A 20007-nucleotide genomic window follows, 5' to 3' on the forward strand; every position below is an offset into this window, starting at 1 on the left:
ATCAAAAATTTGGAAATAAAAAAAGAAAAACACCAAAAATCTTTTGTTTGGCGGGTGATGAAAATGGATTTTACTAGGCGGGATGATTTCAAAAGGAAAATCAATTCCCGCCTGATGGTTTGGTTAAATTCCAAAAAGAAAAAGAAAGATGAGTTCGATCTACTTTTTCAGTTTTTATTACTCGATTTATTCTCTCTATGAAATCATAATTCTACTATTATCGTCTCTAATCTTTACAAGGAACCTACCTCTTCAGAATCGATCTTTGTTGTTGGTATTATTTCTACAACCTATTATCGAATGAATATTAAATTGATGTTAGATGTTTTGTTCGATCTCATGGAATCAGATGTTAGATATTATAGGTTTACTAGTTAAAGCATGATTATGGTTTTTATTCTATCACTTCTTATAGGTTTACTAGTTAAAGCATGAGTAGGGTTTTTATTCTATTACTATCTCTAATCTTTACAAGGAATCTACCTCTTCAAACTCGATCTTTGTTGCTGGTAATATTTCTACAACCCATTATCGAATGAATATTAAATTTATGTTAGATGTTTTGTTTGATCTCATGGAATCAGATGTTAGATCTTATAGGTTTACTTGTTAAAGCATGATTAGGGTTTTTATTCGGCTGTATCAAAGAACAAGTTAATGACAATCACGGGTTGTACGATGAGATGTGATTTCATTTTGTTACAACAATAATATTTTAGGCTTAAGTTACATGCATGAACTATTATAAGATTTAGGTAAGGATCTTTATTTCATGTTACTTAGTTAGGCTTTACTAGTTAGTTAGGTTTTACAAAATAAAAAAAAATAAAAAACTTAACGATGCTAATTTTTTTCTAGGGTTTTTGTTATTGTTTGGGTTGGATTTTGATTGAGAGTTAATAACTCTACTTTGATCGACGATGTTGTGTCAATCATATTTATGTACAAGGCTTCTCAAGATTTAATCATTTGAGTCTTTGTTACTTGGCGAGCCTGTAACGTCTGTATTTTAAGTTTCCACTTTTAATAATACCATGTTGCTGATTGGCCAATTTGACTATATCTTCAAGCTAAAAATGGATAATCATTATCTGGTGCTTTAGTGCTCTTGGATTTTGTAACAAAAAGTTATATAAGACCGTTTAACCGGTACCTTTCGCTTTGTGGATAACACAATAATCATGAGGAGATTTTGTGTGTTGCAGTGATGTTTTAGCCTCAAGTTACATGCATCACTGAGTTCATGTTTGTTTTCTTTTCATATAATAGAAAATAGGTGTAACACATGTTGCCTATCATGTTAGGTTTAGCTAATATTTTCCAAAATAAGCTCAAATTCCTAACTGAGATGCACGTACCTACACAGCTTTTGTCATGGCAGAAGATGATGATTACGACCAATGGAGGGAATCAGATGTTGAGGGGGATTCTGATGAAGAAACGGTGGATTTAGATGAGAGTCATGATGACATTGTACAATCAGATGACGATGATGGTGGAGATATGTGATAGGTGTCTAAAGCACCTACTTTTATATCTAGTATTCATGCTTTCTTTGCGAGTTTTCTTGTAAATTATGTATCTTATGTTTGCTGTTGAGTTTATTAGGTGCAATGGAGTTATTTGGATCAAAAGAAGAAGAAAACCATCCGTACGAAGCTTAAAAGGCAAAAGGTCAATTCACTGACGAAAACGCAAAGCCACCAACCAAGAATGAAGTCATTCCAATTTCGTATGAAAAAGCTGCGAGCTTTTGAAGCAACTCATGAAAACTGTTAACTGAACCGTCCGCTGGGCAAGCAGAACTAACAATTGAATTGAAATCACCAAGGGGTTGCTATCTTTGTGGCTGGCCCTTATATGTGTAGTGAGCGCCTAGAGCCATTCAGGTGACCCTTAGCCAATGGTGTAGGGTGGGTGGATTAACTCTATAAACCCTCGTCGAGAACAACCCTTGTCATTACACTTCAAATTCAGAGAATGGTTGTTGTCTGAGTATTATTGAAATATAGAGAAAGAGAAATCAAGAGCTGCTAAGAGTGACTTGAAATTCAAAGAATTAGTAGAGGTTAACGGGGCTTTCAAGTTTGATGTTGCTGTCTAAAGTTAGGGATTTGAGAAGGGTTAAGGCAAGAAGATGAATCCAGAAGAAGAGAAGGAAGAACGGGAGAAATTCTGCTGCTTTCATGGATTGATGAAGCCGGTGGAATTAGAGAGTAATAAAGAAGAACCTGATGCTGTTGGATATAGAAATAAATGGCGGAGGTTGAAGAGATGGGTTAAACTCGATTTTGGTTTGATTTTGGTGAAAAAAGAAAGGGGGTTTGATGAATTTAGGGTTTGAATTGGTTTTCTGGGTTCATGAGAAATGAAGAAATTGGTGATGCTGAGGGGTTCTCTAACTAGGTTCTGCAATGGGTTTGAATCAGAAGCTGAGAATATGTAGCTGTTAGTTAATGGCAGAGAAGCTGGTAAAATTAATGTTTGAGGCTTACAGGTGCAGGTGATGATGGGTTGAGCCACAGCTGATGCTGTCAACTGTTGGCAGTGAAGAATTTGAGGAGATAAGGTTGACCTTTACAAATAGAATTGGAGGATAAGAACTGTGCTGCTTTGAAGGAATCTGAGAATGGCATCAGATGTGAATGATATGGGGTTTCTGAAGTGGTGTTTGAAGGTTGTTACAGTGAAATATTTGTTGCTGCTGGTGGAGATGTTAAAGGGTTATGAGAAGCAGCAGATGAATTGAAGCTGGTGGTTCAAGATGAGCTGCAGAAGCAATCGCAAGTGATTAAGCAAGATTAGAAGAATGAGTTGAAGCCGCAATTCAGGGAAGATGGCTTGTGAAACAGAGAACAAGGGAATTCATGGCGCAGCCGTGATTCTGATGGGAACAGTTGCAAGCTGGTGATATTGGTGCTTGTTGTGAGCAGTAGAAGAAGAATAGGAAGCTACAGGTTGATATTGGCCTAATTGTGTACTATGGAGTTACAAGGATGGTGGTGCAGTTCAAAGCCAAGAAAGGTTGCTGGTGCCTGTTGAGCCTTTATGTGACAGGAATGGATGTAAGAATGGGTTTATAGATGAATGTTAGGATCCAGGTATAAAGTGAAGTGAGATTCAAGTTACAAGATAAGAGGATGTTGTCGATGCTGTTCTTCTTGAGTCAGGATTGAGAAGCGCAGAAGATGTTGAATGAAGCAGTACTGGACAGAGCTGAAGGTGCGCAGTCGAGAAACGGAATATGGCGGTACAATGAAAGTGTGGCTGAGGTTGTATGCTTCATATGGTTATGCGAGGATTTTTAAGGAATGAAGCGCCATCTTGGAGCGAGATTGAGCAAAGTTCTGTGGTGGTTCTGAGGTATAAACTGCAGGGGTGCTAGAGAACTTGAGTTAAAGCTGCAAAATTGGGCTGAGCTTGGTTGCAGTTGAGCTGAACTAAGACGACAAAGGTTCTGGTGGAGTGATGCACCGTCATGGCTGACACTGGAGTTGTTTATGGTGAAATTACAATGGAACCGGTTGTGTGTGTGATGATTGGTTGAAGAATGAAGGGGTTAGTGATTTGTTGGGTTAGATGGAAACTGGATGAAGAACAAACATATGGGTGGACCTGAACTGTTGCCGTGGTTGGATGTGTACAAGGCATGATTTCCATTGGATAAGAGTTGGTTTGAAGTAGGCTGTCCGTTCTTTAGAACTGACAAGCCAAATATTCAGTGAGCTAATGGGCTGGACTGGAATTTCCTAGAGTTGTGGGACGAGTTAAGACAAGTATGTGGTCAAGTTTTAAACGTGACCAGTTGAAGCAGTTAGGAGAAAAAAAACAGGAAGTCTATAAAAGGGTTTCACATCTCATGTATGGGAGATCTAATCTTCTCTTCTATTTTTTCTTAGGGTTTAGAAACATGATAGGTTTTCTTTTCCTTCTTGTTATGAACTCCACTCGAATGTTTAGATAATTCTCTTTTGGTTAAGGAATAAGTTGGAGTTTCAACCATGATATTTATGCAATGAATTAGTTTTGTCTCCATATTTTATTACTTACGATTCACTTTTAATATTGTTATATGATTTGGATGCATATTTAATCGAGTCGCGAATCGATTGAATTAGTTTTTATCTCTATTGCTAGATTAGGGTTATTATACGCAAAAGTGATAATTCTTGATTGCAAGTAGCATAATTGTGAGTATTGCTTGTAGTGATACATCCTAGTAGTCACAAGTGGATCATAACCTTTGTTAAAATGGATTAGTGCTTTTACACGTTCGTTTGCATTGATTAGTCTTATTTCATAGAACTTAGTGCTCTTAGGGAGTTAAACTTAATTGTGCTTTTACACTTTAGGTTGCTTTCTAGGTAGAATTCACATTCGCATCTTTTAATGTGCTTGTTGATGACAAGAGGAAATTAGCGGGATATTCTTGCGATCAAGGTATCCTAGGACTTTTAATAAATTGAGATTAAATATATATTCTAGTTATTGTTAGAAATTCATGTTTGTGAATGAAAACTAATCCTTGACCAATATCTTCATCTTATTGATTTGCTTGTTTATTTCATTATTTGGTTTTAGTTTATTTTCCTTTACATAAAAATCAGAAATCCCCCTTGTTTATTTAAGAAACCGAAACATATTGACAACCTAGTCCTCTCTGTGGGAACGATCCTTTCTTACCCTTGCTATATTTTATATTTTGAGTAGTGAGAAAGTAATTTATTTTTGACGCACACGACATCGATCAAATTTTGGCGCCGCTGCCGGGGAGGCAGCGGTTGTCACTTGTTTTTGGTTTCTTATTTATTTTTTTGTATTTAGTTTTTATTATTTTCTGGTTTTGACGTAGTTTTGAGAACTCTTGTTTCAGGTACTTATTGTCATATGGAAGGAGCATACTGGAGCAATGGATACGGTTTTCAACCTCCTCAACACTATGACGAGTGCCCACCATTTACGGAATACGATCAGAACCAATTTATTGACTATGATCAATATCCAAGAGCTTATGGTGATTTTCATACATACCAACAACAACCTTGCAGTGGGTATGTAAGTCAAGCACCTAGGTGGGACAATTCTACTTCCAATTTGCTTTATCCGAGATGTATGAATGCTACAAATGGACTGAACGTCACACAAACCAATTTTTGCAACACTTTTTCTTACCCGACTCCGGATCGTAGTTATGATCATTCACCCATTCAAAGGGAAGAGTCATGGGAAAGAGAACCTATTGTAGCCAATGGTGGTAAGCGTGTGAATGTTAGAAAACTTGCACATAAACTATATAAGTTGGAAGATGAGGGAACCTCGGAAGAGCTTGTCGCATAAATTAGTAGGACCACTCATATGGAACTTAAACGACGTCGTGATAAAGGATTGGAAACCGATGAAGATTCTTACTATGGTGAGTCTGAAAATGAAGATGATTGTGTTGAAAAGGACCAAACTTTGGAGATATTTGATGACATTAGTGTAGTTGACTCAACTCTTGATCTTTATAATGATCAAACACCTATTCAAAAGGTACATGAGTATGATGAAACTAGTGTTTTACAGAACTTCCTTGCAACAAGGTTTGAGCCTAATGATGACGAGTGTGTTGAGAATGTGACCGTTATGACCAATATTGTGGAAGACCCAATTGATCTTGCAAAGGATTATAATGATGATGTTAATGCCGAGACTTTAGTTAAGGTAGAAACGAATGAAGAATGGTTGCAAGGTTTGATAGAGGACCATGATATAAAAGAGGTGAGTAATTCCCTTGAATTTTTCAAGGATGAAGAGGATTATGTGATATAAGAGATTGTGCAAGGTTTGTCTAACCCTTTGCATATTGTTTCTTCTCCTTTACCTCTTATTGGTTTGAATGTATGTGCTTCAAGAGTATTATTGAATGACTTTATTTCTCGATATCCGCCATTAGAAACATTTGATTCTCATACTATGGATGTTTGTAAAGAAGAAACCATGGAAGTTCCTGAATTCTATATTCTTTATCCACTTCCAATTGTGGAAAAGAATAAGTGTGGGGGAAACTTCTATCGGTTAATAGCTTCATTTATGTTTTATCATACTGATATTTGTGTGAAGCTAGTGTTTGGAAAATAGGTTCTATGGATGGATCCCCAACTTTTCAGATTATTGGTGTATGGGGAATTCAACTTGCAAGTCAAGCTGACGACTTTAAACCAAGCGTTGCATGGGAGGCAACCCACGGGTTTTGTATTTCTTATCTTTTAGCTTTTTCTTATTATGTATTTACTTTTTCTGATTTCTTGTCACATTATCATATAGGATTTCCCACCTTGACTTACTTTGGATGACTCAATTTACATTCAGGACAATGTAAAATTTAAGTGTGGGGGAGTGGTAAGCATTTGCATTGTAAATTTTTTCATAAATTTTCAACTTTTGTGTAAAATAGTGAAAAAAAATCCAACTTGTAGTTAGTTTAGAGTCACATAGTATACATGTCGCTAAGATTACATCGATATTCTCATAAGAGTGACTGAACTTAGAGATGACAGAGAACGTGATCGGGTTTATTACTTGCATGAGAGTTAAAGTTGGATTTAACCATGCCAGTGGCAAATGAGGTGCCGACTGAATTCGGTATTAGAGTAGTGGTCCCCTATAGTGGAGACTACCCATGTTACATCATGAGAGGCACCGACCTTCACTTCTTTGTACCTGTCTAAATATGTGCTTTTAGAGTGTGTGTCACCGAACGTAAACTCCGGGTAGAATGGTGAGCTACCCAACCTCCCACCAATAGAAGCACTATTTTATCAATCATGATGGTGACATCGAATTGCTAACTTACATACCACTTGTATTCTTGTTCGCAGTTAGCACCATCCACTTTATCTCTCTCTACACCAACAGGTCCATAAAAACACCATCACCATCAACAAGAGGAGCATCACAAATTCGAAGGAAAGTTGAAGACGTTCAAGGTTTACAAGCAACAATACAGAAATGTGCAGATTTCAGATTCAAGTAAAGCAACAAGACAAGGAGCAGAATTTTTACAAGTTGAAGACTATTATACAAGAGCGAAGATTATTAAGATGATAGTTCAAGGAATTTATGATATCGGGACATACAAGTTGTGAAGAATCAAGCGGTAAAGTACTTACACCATGGCCTTTGTACTTGCATTTCTTATTTTATCTTATTTGTATATTATTTTCTCTTGTTCTAAAAAAAAATATATACTTCGGACATGGTCATTGTTATGCTAAGTCCCTTGTAAAAAAAAAAAAGAGAGAAAAAGAAAAGAAGAAAAAAAAAGTCAAGAGAAAATTTTGTTAGGTTTATTATTAGTTTTATTATTTTGTTTTGTTTTGTTTTTATTTTGTATTTGTTTTATTTTTCTTGTCTCAAAAAAAAGAGAGATAAAAAGAAAAAAAAAAAGAAAAAAAAAGAGACAAGAAAAATCCTTTGTATCATATTTTGGGTTTGTGTAGTTCGTTTTTAGTTTTGTATTCTTTCAACAAAGCCAATGGAAAGAAGGAATATCCACAATGAAGTTTCATGCAACAAGGAATTAGAGGAAAAAAATCACATTGTCAAGATTCTACGAAGTTCAAGATTTTTTTTAAGAGTTGAAGACCGAAGACGAAGATGAAGACAAGGATTGAAGACCGAAGACGTTTCTATGGATGCTGTGAGAGTGGTGCTAACCGCACGCCGAACGGATAACGAGGTAAGTAAGCATATTCTCACATTCGTTAAGTGGTTGATTTCCTTTCTAAGAGATCGTCAGAAAAATGGGTTTTCAAAATGAATAAAAGATGTGAGTTTTCAAAACAATTCGGAGGGTTTTTCCTTCCTACCATTCAACGTGTCGCAGGATTTTCTTTTCATTCCTACCTGGACACATGTGTGACCCATAAAAAGCTATTTATTATTGAGAGCAACTTCATAAAACCCTTTCTTGTGAGGCAGAGTCGAGACTTTCGATAACTCCGAACCCGAATTTCTTTCAATAAGGGATGGTTATTTCTCTCTCAACTTTTAAGGATGAAATTGTGTTCATTTATGTGTCTAACTTCTTATGACTAGTGTGCAGAATCTCTATGTCTTCTTAGCGCGTTGAATGCTATCATTACAGAGAACTAGTAAGTTGGAAAAATAAGTTTTGTGGGTGTATCTCTAGTAAACCCTCATGAGACTATAACTCGTCCACTAGGGACACTAGGGGTTTAAAGACTTGTTATACATGCTAAGTATGACCGTAGCCTCGACGACACGGAGTTGTACGTATGTTTTAGAATTGTTTTGTTGATTTGCTCGAGGACTAGCAAAGTCTAAGTGTGGGGGAATTTGATAGGTGTCTAAAGCACCTACTTTTATATCTAGTATTTATGCTTTCTTTGCGAGTTTTCTTGTAAATTATGTATCTTATGTTTGCTATTGAGTTTATTAGGTGCAATGGAGTTATTTGGATCAAAAGAAGAAGAAAACCATCTGTCCGAAGCTTAAAAGGCAAAAGGTCAATTCACTGACGAAAACGCAAAGCGACCAACCAAAAATGAAGTCATTCCAATTTCGTATGAAAAAGCTGCGAGCTTTTGAAGCAAATCATGAAAATTGTTAACTGAACCGTCCGCTGGGCAAGCAGAACTGACAATTGAATTGAAATCACTAAGGGGTTGCAATCTCTGTGGCTGGCCCTTATCTGTGTAGTGAACGCCTAGAGCCATTCAGGCGACCCTTAGCCAATGGTGCAGGGTGGCTGGATTAACCCTATAAACCCTCGTCGAGAACAGCCCTTGTCATTACACTTCAAATTCAGAGAATGGCTGCTGTCTGAGTATTATTGAAATATAGAGAAAGAGAAATCAAGAGCTGCTAAGAGTGACCTGAAATTCAAAGAATCAATAGAGGTTAACGGGGATTTCAAGTTTGATGTTGCTGTCTAAAGTTAGGGATTTGAGAAGGGTAAGGCAAGAAGATGAATCCAGAAGAAGAAAAGGAAGAACGGGAGAAATTCTGCTGCTTTCATGGATTGATGAAGCCGATGGAATTAGAGAGTAATAAAGAAGAACCTGATGCTGTTGGATATAGAAATAAATAGCGGAGGTTGAAGAGATGGGTTAAACTCGATTGAGTTTGGTTTGATTTTGGTGAAAAAAGAAAGGGGATTTGATGGATTTAGGGTTTGAATTGGTTTTATGGGTTCATGAGAAATGAAAAATTGGTGATGCTGAGGGGTTCTCTAACTAGGTTCTGCAATGGGTTTGAATCAGAAGATGAGAATATGTAGCTGTTAGTTAATCGTAGAGAAGCTGGTACAATTAATGTTTGAGGCTTACAGGTGCAGGTGATGATGGGTTGAGCCACAGCTGATACTGTCAACTGTTGGCAGTGAAGAATTTGAGGAGATGAGGTTGAGATTTACAAATAGAATTGGAGGATAAGAACTGTGCTGCTTTGAAGGAATCTGAGAATGGCATCAGATGTGAATGATATGGGGTTTCTGAAGTGGTGTTTGAAGGTTGTTATGGTGAAATATTTGTTGCTGCTGGTGGAGATGTTAAAGGGTTATGAGAAGCAGCAGATGAATTGAAGCTGGTGGTTCAAGATGAGCTGCAGAAGCAATTGCAAGTGATTAAGCAAGATTAGAAGAATGAGTTGAAGCCGCAATTCAGGGAAGATGGCTTGTGAAGAAGAGAGCAAGGGAATTCATGGCGCAGCCGTGATTCTGCTGGGAACAGTTGCAAGCTGGTGATATTGGTGCTTGTTGTGAGCAGTAGAATAAGAATAGGAAGCTACAGGTTGATATTGGCCTAATTGTGTACTATGGAGTTACAAGGATGGTGGTGCAGTTCAAAGCCAAGAAAGGTTGCTGGTGCCTGTTGAGCCTTTATGTGACAGGAATGGATGTAAGAATGGGTTTATAGATGAATGTTAGGATCCAGGTACAAAGTGAAGTGGCAGAGATTCAAGTTACAAGATAAGAGGATGTTGTCGATGCTGTTCTTCTTGAGTCAGGATTGAGAAGCGCAGAAGATGTTGAATGAAGCAGTACTGGACAGAGTTGAAGGTGCACAGTCGAGAAATGGAATATGGAAGTACAATAAAAGTGTGGCTGAGGTTGTATGCTTCATATGGTTATGCGAGGATTTTCAAGGAATGCAGCGCCATCTTGGCGCGAGATTGAGCAAAGTTCTGTGGTGGTTCCGAGGTACAAACTACAGGGCCGCAGGGGTGCTGGTAGTGATATCTTGAACTTGAGTTAAAGCTGCAGAATTGAGCTGAGCTTGGTTGCATTTGAGCTGAACTGAGACGGCAAAGGTTCTGGTGGAGTGATGCACCGTCATGGATGACACTGGAGCTGTTTATGGTGAAATTGCAATGGAACCGGTTGTGTGTGTGATGATTGGTTGAAGAATGAAGGAGTTAGTGATTTGTTGGGTTAGATGGAAACTGGATGAAGAACAAACATATGGGTGGACCTGAACTGTTGTCGTGGTTGGATGTGTACAAGGCATGATTGCCATTGGATAGGAGTTGGTTTGAAGTAGGTTGTCGGTTCTTTAGAACTGACAAGCCAAATATTCAGTGAGCTAATGGGCTGGACTGGAATTGCCTAGAGTTGTGGGCTGAGTTAAGACAAGTATGTAGTCAAGTTTTAAACGTGACCAGTTGAAGCAGTTAGGAGAAAAAAACAGGAAGTCTATAAAAGGGTTTCACATCTCATGTATGGGAGATCTTATCTTCTCTTCTATTTTTGTCTAGGGTTTTAGAAACATGATACGTTTTTTTTTCCTTCTTGTTATGAACTCCACTCTCATGTTTAGATAATTCTTTTTTGGTTTAGGAATAAGTTGGAGTTCCAACCATGATATTTATGCAATGAATTAGTTTTGTCTCCATATTTTATTGTTAATGATTTACTTTTAATATTGTTATATGATTTGAATGCATGTTTAGTCGAGTCGCGAATCGATTGAATTAGTTTTCATCTCTATTGCTAGATTAGGGTTATTATACGCAAAAGTGATAATTCCTGATTGCAAGTAGCATAACTGTGAGTATTGCTTGTAGTGATACATCCTAGTAGTCACAAGTGGATCATAACCTTTGTTGGAACGGATTAGTGCTTTTACACGTTCTTTTGCATTAATTAGTCTTATTTCATAGAACTTAGTGCTCTTAGGGAGTTAAACTTAATTGTGCTTTTACACTTTATTTCTAGGTAGAATTCACATTCGCATCTTTTAATATGTTTGTTGATGACAAGAGGAAATTAGCGGGACATTCTTGCGATCAAGGTATCCTAGGACTTTTAATAAATTGAGATTAAATATAAATTCTAGTTATTGTTACAAATTCATGTTTGTGAATGAAAACTAATCCTTGACCAATATCTTCATCTTATAGATTTTCTTGTTTATTTCATTATTTGCTTTTAGTTTATTTTCCTTTACATAAAAATCATCCCTTGTTTATTTAAGAAACCGAAACATATTGACAACCTAGTCCTCTCTGTGGGAACGATCCTTTCTTAGCCTTGCTATATTTTATATTTTGAGTAGTGAGAAAGTAATTTATTTTTGACGCATACGACAACGATCAATATGCTCCACACTGCTAGATTTGAAGACTTAACAGGTAATGTGCAAAACCTTGTACTTACTTGTTTCTACTTAAACATCACATGGTTTCATATGTTGCCTCGGTTATTTCCAGAGTCAGAAAATTCTGAAAATGATGATTTGGAGGTGTTAGAAGACAAAAAATTGGAAAATGCTCCAGAAGCAGAAAAGCAGTCACAACAAGAAGACTCTACAGAAGTGATCATAAAAGAGAGGGGAATGACAAGAATGTTGAAGCTGCATAGAGACTTCTCGATAAAAGATGCCAAAAGAAGGGATATTGAATTTGACAAAAAGTTCCGGCCTATTGGTAACCATAGAATTGAATTCAGTAGTTACCTAGGCTATTTGGTCCGTGATATGGTTGGCATAAAACATTTATGTTGGAAGGAAGTCCCTTCAACAATAAAAGAAAATATGTGGGAGAAAATTTTGGTATGTATATGCGGTTATCAATTCGTCATTTTGTTGTCGAACTGTGAGTCTGTGATGAACATAAATTAGTTGTTATTGCAGTTTCATTATGAGGTGCCCCATGAATATAAGCAAGCGGTCATGAAGCGTCTACCTGTTCAGCTGCGGGACTTCAGAAGGAAATTGTACAACAATCATGTAAAACCCTTCCTGGAAATGCCGCACAAACTAAGAACTTTCCCCAAAAAGTACGAAACGGTAATGGACCAGAGAACTGTGACAATTACCTTAAGCAGTACTAAAATCGCTATATTTAAGGTATGGAATACACATTGCTTTTTCTGTTTTTGTGTTTCGTTCTTATTGTCTATCCCAGCATACTAATGAATTATTTTTATTTCCTCTGCAAGAAAAATTCGGAGGGAAAAAAGGCAATATCACAATCCAAGTTACCACATCGGACGGGACGAGGAGGATACTCGGGATTAAAACTAAAAATTCGTAAGGTCTGTGTTTATTTATCTATACATGCACAGTAAAACCGGCCATATCAGATACTTCTGTTTTGTATGTCGTGTTGCGTGTCTCATAATGCAGAAACTTAAACGGTTATAGGGATGTGTCCTCTTACACCAATCTGTAATTTTGTCACATTAGACGCTTTGGAGGTTTCTATTTTACACAGTTAATATCTGTGCGGATGTAAATCCTTACTTGTTTCTGGTAACTACTAGGTCCAAAGCGGAAATGTTGCCGAAGAAGATCTTGAAGACCGGTGCTTCATGTGGGCAAGAGCACGCGAAAACAAAGACGGAATTGTTCCAGACGAGTTTGTCAGGAAGAAGACATCTGAAGTTGTGAGAAAACAAACTTTACAGTCCTCATGTTTTTAACCAAAGTAAGTGCACAGTAATTGCGCAAGGTTTAAATCAGAATTTAACACATTATTTGAACAGGAAGAGAAGCGGAAGATGATTCGAGAGGGAACTCTAACGGTTGGTCATAACGAGGATGCCCTAACAGTTGCGATCGGCCCGGATAAGGGTGGACGTGTCAAGGGGGCTGGCTTTGGAGTGACGGCAACCCTTTACTTTCCAAATGGAAGAAAACCAAGACACTCGAAAGAGAACGATGAACTGCGTGAAAAGCTGAAAGCTAAGGAGAAAGAATTAGAGTCTACTAAAAATGCGTATCAGAGATTGACAGATAACTTGTTATCTCAAGGAGTCGACATTGCGAAAATTGTGGGCAACAGTATCAGCAAGTCTGGAGGAGAGGTAAGTGAACCGAGTTTTGATTAGATTGTGTAATTTTTTGAAAAAATTGGCAGACAGTATCTGATTTTTTCAAACAATGTGTTCAACTACAGTCACAGGATGCAGGACCTATCAACGCCTCCAATCGATCTAAGAATAACATAGGTCCAGAATCAGTTAAGCAACTTCAAAAAAAACATGGGAAATCCGGTCCGCAGAAGTCATCTGAAAGCACCAAAGGGTCCGCGAAGCGGGTCTCTCCTTGTACTAAAACGCCGACCGTTTCTACTGAATCCCAGCCGTCTTTAGTATCAAAAAAGAAGTCTTCGTCTCCTTCATCCACTGGGGAATCTCAGAATGTGCCATCTGAAAAAGTTACCATTGATGTATGGTTTTCCAACGCGTTTAAATTTTGAATCTTCCATTTACTATCTCTCATGCGCCTTGTGTTTCTGCAGGGCACGGATGCAAACTTTGGTTTGGAGAAAAGGACAACATTGTTGCCATTGGTAGAGCTTACTCTTCAAAGAAGGTATCTTATAAAATGAAGTCAGGAATGACGGGTGAGGTTACATGCTATAGCGTCATGGTTAGTGAAGTACTAAATGAAACCATCAAATTACCCTTTGGCACATCTTCTGGGATAAAAACTTTAAAAGATGTTGGTGATGCTGAAATTTGTTGGCCATCAAATCAAACCATCTTGGATCAAAAGGTTGGTTGCTATGCTTGTTTGCTTTATTAACTCATTGGATATGTTTTTACACAAACCAGTTTTATTATATATATCTTGTTTGATATAAGAGACGAATATGTTATCAGCTATATGAATCACGGACGTTAGTGTATATTTTAGAGAACCTTATAGAACGAGATATGTGGTTAGCTATTTGATTGTGAGTCAGTTGTGCATTTTGCTTAAATGGTTTCACTGCAAAAACAAGGTACAACTTTCATTTCAATTTTCTGATGCAGGTAAGTCAACCAAAACATTCTGAGGCTGTGAAATCACCGGATCTACTCAACGGAAGCCAATCTCGTATCGCAATATCTGAAAAAGTTCCGAAGGTATGTGTTTTAAACCAGTTACATGATCTTAAGACCATATGAGTCTGAAATATGCTATCAACTACTATATGAATCACGGATGCTAGGGTGTATTTTGGAGAACCTTGTATATTTGTTACCTATTCATCCGTGTCTTCGCATTCACGGTGGAATTTGGCATATTTGTCACCCGAATATGGAATATTACTCTACTGCTGCAGGTAAGTCAACAAAATTCGGGGAAACATACTCTGGATGTGACATCAAAAGATCCACCTAGTCGGAGCCAATCTGAGATCACGACAACTAAAGCAGTTTCTCCGGTATCTGTTTTATTTTTACATGCATTTTAAATCTCAATTTGTTTTGAAGTTTTCGCTTGAAGATGTTCATATGCCATATATTTCCGCAGGGTAGAAGGTGCAACCTTTTTGACGAGCTGTCTAAGGCAAACGTCCTTGCTAGAGGTAGAGCTTTTCTGTTAACAGGAAAACAACAATTACATGGAAAGGATGGGTTGGAGGTTGATTGCCACAAAATCCTGATTGATGAAGTAATAAAACCGAATTTCTGTCTACCCGTACGATTTGCTGGTATGGAAACATTAGGGCAAACTTTTGGAAAAGCGATTCCTTGGCCAAAGTATGGTGTTCAGTTTACCGAGCCTGCTAAGAAGGTTAGTTGCTTGGCTTGTTTGATTTGTAAGTCGAATATACATAAACCAGTCTATCAATTATATGAATCACCGATCCAAGTGTAAATTAGAGAACCTAGAAAAATAAACATGTGTAACTTTCAAAAGTAACTAATAACTCTTTAATCTTATGCAGAACCCTACCAGTAATTCACAACCAACTACTTCTCTGCGGAAGTCTCCTTCACGTAGCAACCCTTCTGATGGATCTAAGAAGCAGTCTCCTAATCTTATGCAGAACTCTACCAGTAATTCCCAACCAAATCCTTCAATATCTCTAGAGAAGTCGTGCACATCTACGGCAGAACATCTGGATAAGACATCTAATGGAGTATGTTTTTTTTGATTTTTTTCTTCGTAAATCTATATTGCTAATTCTAGCATCTTCTTTTTATATGATGTTCATATCGTATCTCCGCAGAAAGCAAAATACGACTTTTGGAATGGATCTAGGGGAAACGTCGTTGCTAGAGGCAGTATTTTACCTATGGTGCCTAACCAAAAATACATGGACAAGATCTTCCTAGTAACTGTTATGCTGTCAATATTCAGGAGGTTATAGTTCCATCGTTCGTGTTAACCGAACCAAGTGGTGAGTTTAAGTTATTAGGGGAAGCTAAAGATGGTTTTGTGGCATGGCCGAAAGATAATTGTTCCATCTCTGATGACAAGGTTAGTTTTTAGCTCTTTTGCTTTGTTAATCAAGTATATAAATAGTTTTACATAAATCGTGTATTCAGTTTGATTAAAGAATAAGTACGAGATAGAAATATATTAACACCTAAATGGAACATGAATGCCAGTGTAAATTTGAAAATTGATATTTGGTTACGGATTTTATTATGGGCGTCAGCTGTGAAAAATGCCGCGGCCTTCAGTGAAGTTGGCTTTATTACATTGTTGGAAAAATGACTTTTGTCTGTCTCTTGTTGAGAATTCACATGACAGACGAATTCCTTGGATTTAGAATATATATATATATAATACATTTAATCTCTTGCTGCAGGAAACTCCACAGCATGGAAAACCTCATGAGCAACCAGAACCAGTTTTAGATTCTGAGAAGAAATTGGACAGTGAAAAACTGAATGAGGAGCACCTAGCAGTCAATCCACATTCGGGGAGTCATGCAGCCTCTGAAAAGATTTCTCAGAAGACTAAAAAGGCGCAGAGAAGGTTATATGTACCAACTGTGCAGAAGGCATTGCAACTTTCAGCTGCGCACCAGAGGAAGACAAGGTTTGGCACGTCGAGAATGTCACAACCTGATCCATTGCATGCAGAGACACCACCATCAAAAAAGTTGAAGAAAAACTGATGATTTTTGGATAAATGCTCATCTAACAAGTTCTTTGCTTTTTTAAACAGGGTTTTTGATGTGTGAACTTTTAGTTTACGTATTTTTTAAGTACTGCACTAGATGCATGCTTTTTACGCTGATAGATAGGTTGACATTTATGTGATGAATGATTCACGCTGAATTTTTATGTTTTTGATGAACATGAAAATGGATGGGTTTAGTTTATTTATCTTTAGTAGCTTACTGTATGATTGATTACCAATCCAGATGAACCATGGGCTGTTATTATGAAGGAAAAATATTTTCATGTTGTTAATCCTTTAACTGATATTGTGAACAAACAGGGGTCTTGGATTTGGCAAGGCATATGCACAGGTTTGAATATAATTAAAAGACACTACATATGGGAGATAGGTGATGGTACTTCTGTGCAAATTTGGAAAGATACTTGGATTCCAAATATGCACAGACCTCCAGATAGTCATTTTAGCTCTTTTAATATGAAAACTGTGAATCAGCTCATTGACCAAGACTCTAAGTCTTGGAATTCTGATATTTTGAATGCTTTGTTTGATGAAGATACTGTTAAAAGGATTACTGACATAAGAATTCCTATTGCAGGTAAAGATAAGCTGAGATGGGAGCCTTCCAGCAATGGAATGTTTACTATAAAATCTGCTTACAATGCCATCTTGAAAAAACTTAGCTACTAAGCCAACTAAGAACAACTTAGACATCTGCTGGAAATCCTTTTGGAGATATAAGCTACCTCCCAGAATTCAGTATTTTATATGGAAATTCCTACATGGTTGCATTACTACTAAACATAGACTTGCTAGGTTCACTAAACATAAAGATAGTAGATGTGCTATTTGTAGTGGTAACCCTGAAACTATTCAACATTTTCTTTGATTGTCATCATGTCAGACATATATGGGATTCAGTAGACTCTATATTATCTACTATCCTCCAGGGTCTAGACTTACAAAATTGGATAAGTGGTTTCTTTCTAAAGGCAAACAATGGTATGCCCAAGGATTTTAGTCTGTATGAGAGTGCCAGTTTCATTTTGTGGCTAACCTGGAAGGCTAGATGTGATACAGTTTTTGAAAACAAGCCATTTAACAGTAACATTGTTATAAACAATATTGTCAGGCAGATTGAGGACTGGAAAAGGGCTAAAAGTATGCAAACTAGTAGCAACAGTGCTTTGAGAATAATTGATAAGAACTGGAAGGCTCCTATAGATGATATTACAAATTGAATTTTGATGCTTCCTATATTGATAAAACTGTATTATCAGGATGGGGACTGATTTGTAGAGATTCTGCAGGAAACACCATGGACTGCGAGGAGGTGCATCTCTAGCCATTGATCCAGAGCAAGCTGAAGCGCATTCTCTCCTAGAAGCAGTACAATGGGCTCACAGTAAGGGATGGCGAAAAATTCACTTGGAAGGAGATTGTCAGAATGTTATAGCAGCTGTGAATGGGAAGGCTACAACAGTTAAATGGACAACATATAATTTAATCCATGATGCATTAGTTATATTAAGTTATTTTGATTCTTGGGTTTGCACTTATGCCCATAGGGATGCAAATCATATTGCAGACTCTATAGCAAAGTATGCAAGAACTCAAACAATTTGCTTTTGTTGGTTTAATAATCTGTCTGTATGGATCAATCTTCTGATTCAACAGGATAAAAACAATATGTAAGCTTGCTTATCAATATATTTATTCTTTCCTATTAAAAAAAACTGTATGATTAGAAGAATACGTTTCCTACATAGGTGCCACTAATAATTCATACGTTTCCTCCCTAAACCAAGAATAATACAGGATACAACCCAGGTTAAAATTTTTAAGGAAAATATTATTCGAAATAGGAAAGTAATTTTTTTCTATGACCTTTTCTCGAGTTGGTTAGAGATAGGAAACTAAATTTCAAAAAATTTGGGAAACAATTTTATCATAACTGTCTACGATATATTCTCTCATGAAATAAAGGAAACTAACCATATTGGTCACACATCAAAAATTTGGAAATAAAAACGAAAAAAACCAAAAATCTTTTGTTTGGCGTGCGATGAAAATGAATTTTACTGGGCGGGATGATTTCAAAAGGAAAATCAATTCCCGCCTGATGGTTTGGTTAAACTCCAAAAAGAAAAAGAAAGATGAGTTCGATCTACTTTTTCAGTTTTTATTACTCGATTCATTCTCTCTTTGAAATCATAATTCTGCTACTATCTATAAACTTTACAAGGAACCTACCTCTTCAGACTCGATCTTTGTTGTTGGTATTATTTCTACAACCGAATATTAAATTGATGTTAGATTTTTTATTCGATCTCATGGAATCAGATGTTAGATCTTATAGGTTTACTAGTTAAAGCATGATTAGGGTTTTTATTCTATTACTTCTTATATGTTTACTAGTTAAATCATGATTAAGGTTTTTATTCTATTTTTACTATCTCTAATATTTACAAGGAACCTACCTTTTCAAACTTGATCTTTGTTATTGGTATTATTTATACAACCCATTATCGAATGAATATTAAACTGATGTTAGATTTTCTGTTCGATCTCATGGAATCAGATGTTAGATCTTATAGGTTTACTAGTTAAAGCATGACTTGGGTTTTTATTCGGCTGTATCAAAGAACAAGTTAATGACGATGAGAGGTGATTTTATTTTGTTACAACAATACTGTTTTAGGCTTAAGTTACATGCATGAACTATTATAAGATTTAGGTAAGGATATTTCTTTCATGTTACTTAGTTAGGCTTTACTAGTTAGTTAGGATTTACAAAACTTAACGATGCTAATTGTTTTCTCGAGTTTTTGTTATTGTTTGGGTTTGATTTAGATATAACGCTACTTTGATGGATGATGTTGTGTCAATCATATATATATAAGGTTTCTCAAGATTTAATCATTTGAGTCTCTGTTACTTGGCGAGCCTGTAACGTTTGCATTTTAAGTTGCCACTTTTAATGATACCATGTTGCTAGTTGGCCAATTTGACTATCATCTTCAAGCTAAAAATGGATAATCATTATGTGGTGCTTTAGTACTCTTGGCTTTTGTAACAAAAAGTTATATAAGACCGTTTAACCGGTACCTTTGGCTTTGTGGATAACACAATATTCATGAGGATATTTTGTGTGTTGCAGTGATGTTTTAGCCTCAAATTACATGCATCAATGAGTTCATGTTTTTTTTCTTTTCATATAATAGAAAAGAGGTGTAACACATGTAGCCTATCCTGTTAGGTTTAGCTATTATTTTCCAAAATAAGCTCAAATTCCTAACTGAGATGCACATACCTACACAACTTTTGTCATGGCAGAAGATGATTACAACGTGCCCCCAGAGGAGGACCAATGGGATGATGAGGTGGATTCTGATGGTGGCCATAGAATTGAATTCAGTAGTTACCTAGGCTATTTGGCCCGTGATATGGTTGGCATAAAACATTTATGTTGGAAGGAAGTCCCTGCAACAACAAAACAAAATATGTGGGAGGAAATTCTGGTATGCATATGCGGTTATCAATTCGTCGTTTTTTTTGTCGAACTGTGAGTCTGTGATGAACATATATTAGTTGTTATTGCAGTTTCATTATGAGGTGCCCCATGAATATAAGCAAGCGGTCATGAAGCGTCTAT

At 36.8% G+C, this 20007-nt stretch overlaps 1 long non-coding RNA gene across 1 annotated transcript; it reads left to right on the forward strand.

Moving 5' to 3' along the window:
* Nucleotides 1-1979: 1979 nt before the first annotated feature.
* On the forward strand, nucleotides 1980-10895 carry LOC113297788. Its single transcript, XR_003333718.1, has 2 exons — nucleotides 1980-3101; nucleotides 9939-10895. It is a non-coding gene; the product is annotated as an uncharacterized LOC113297788 (long non-coding RNA).
* Nucleotides 10896-20007: the final 9112 nt, after the last annotated feature.

Source organism: Papaver somniferum, chromosome 7, assembly GCF_003573695.1.
Source record: "Papaver somniferum cultivar HN1 chromosome 7, ASM357369v1, whole genome shotgun sequence".
In the NCBI taxonomy this organism is placed as follows: Eukaryota; Viridiplantae; Streptophyta; class Magnoliopsida; order Ranunculales; family Papaveraceae; genus Papaver; species Papaver somniferum.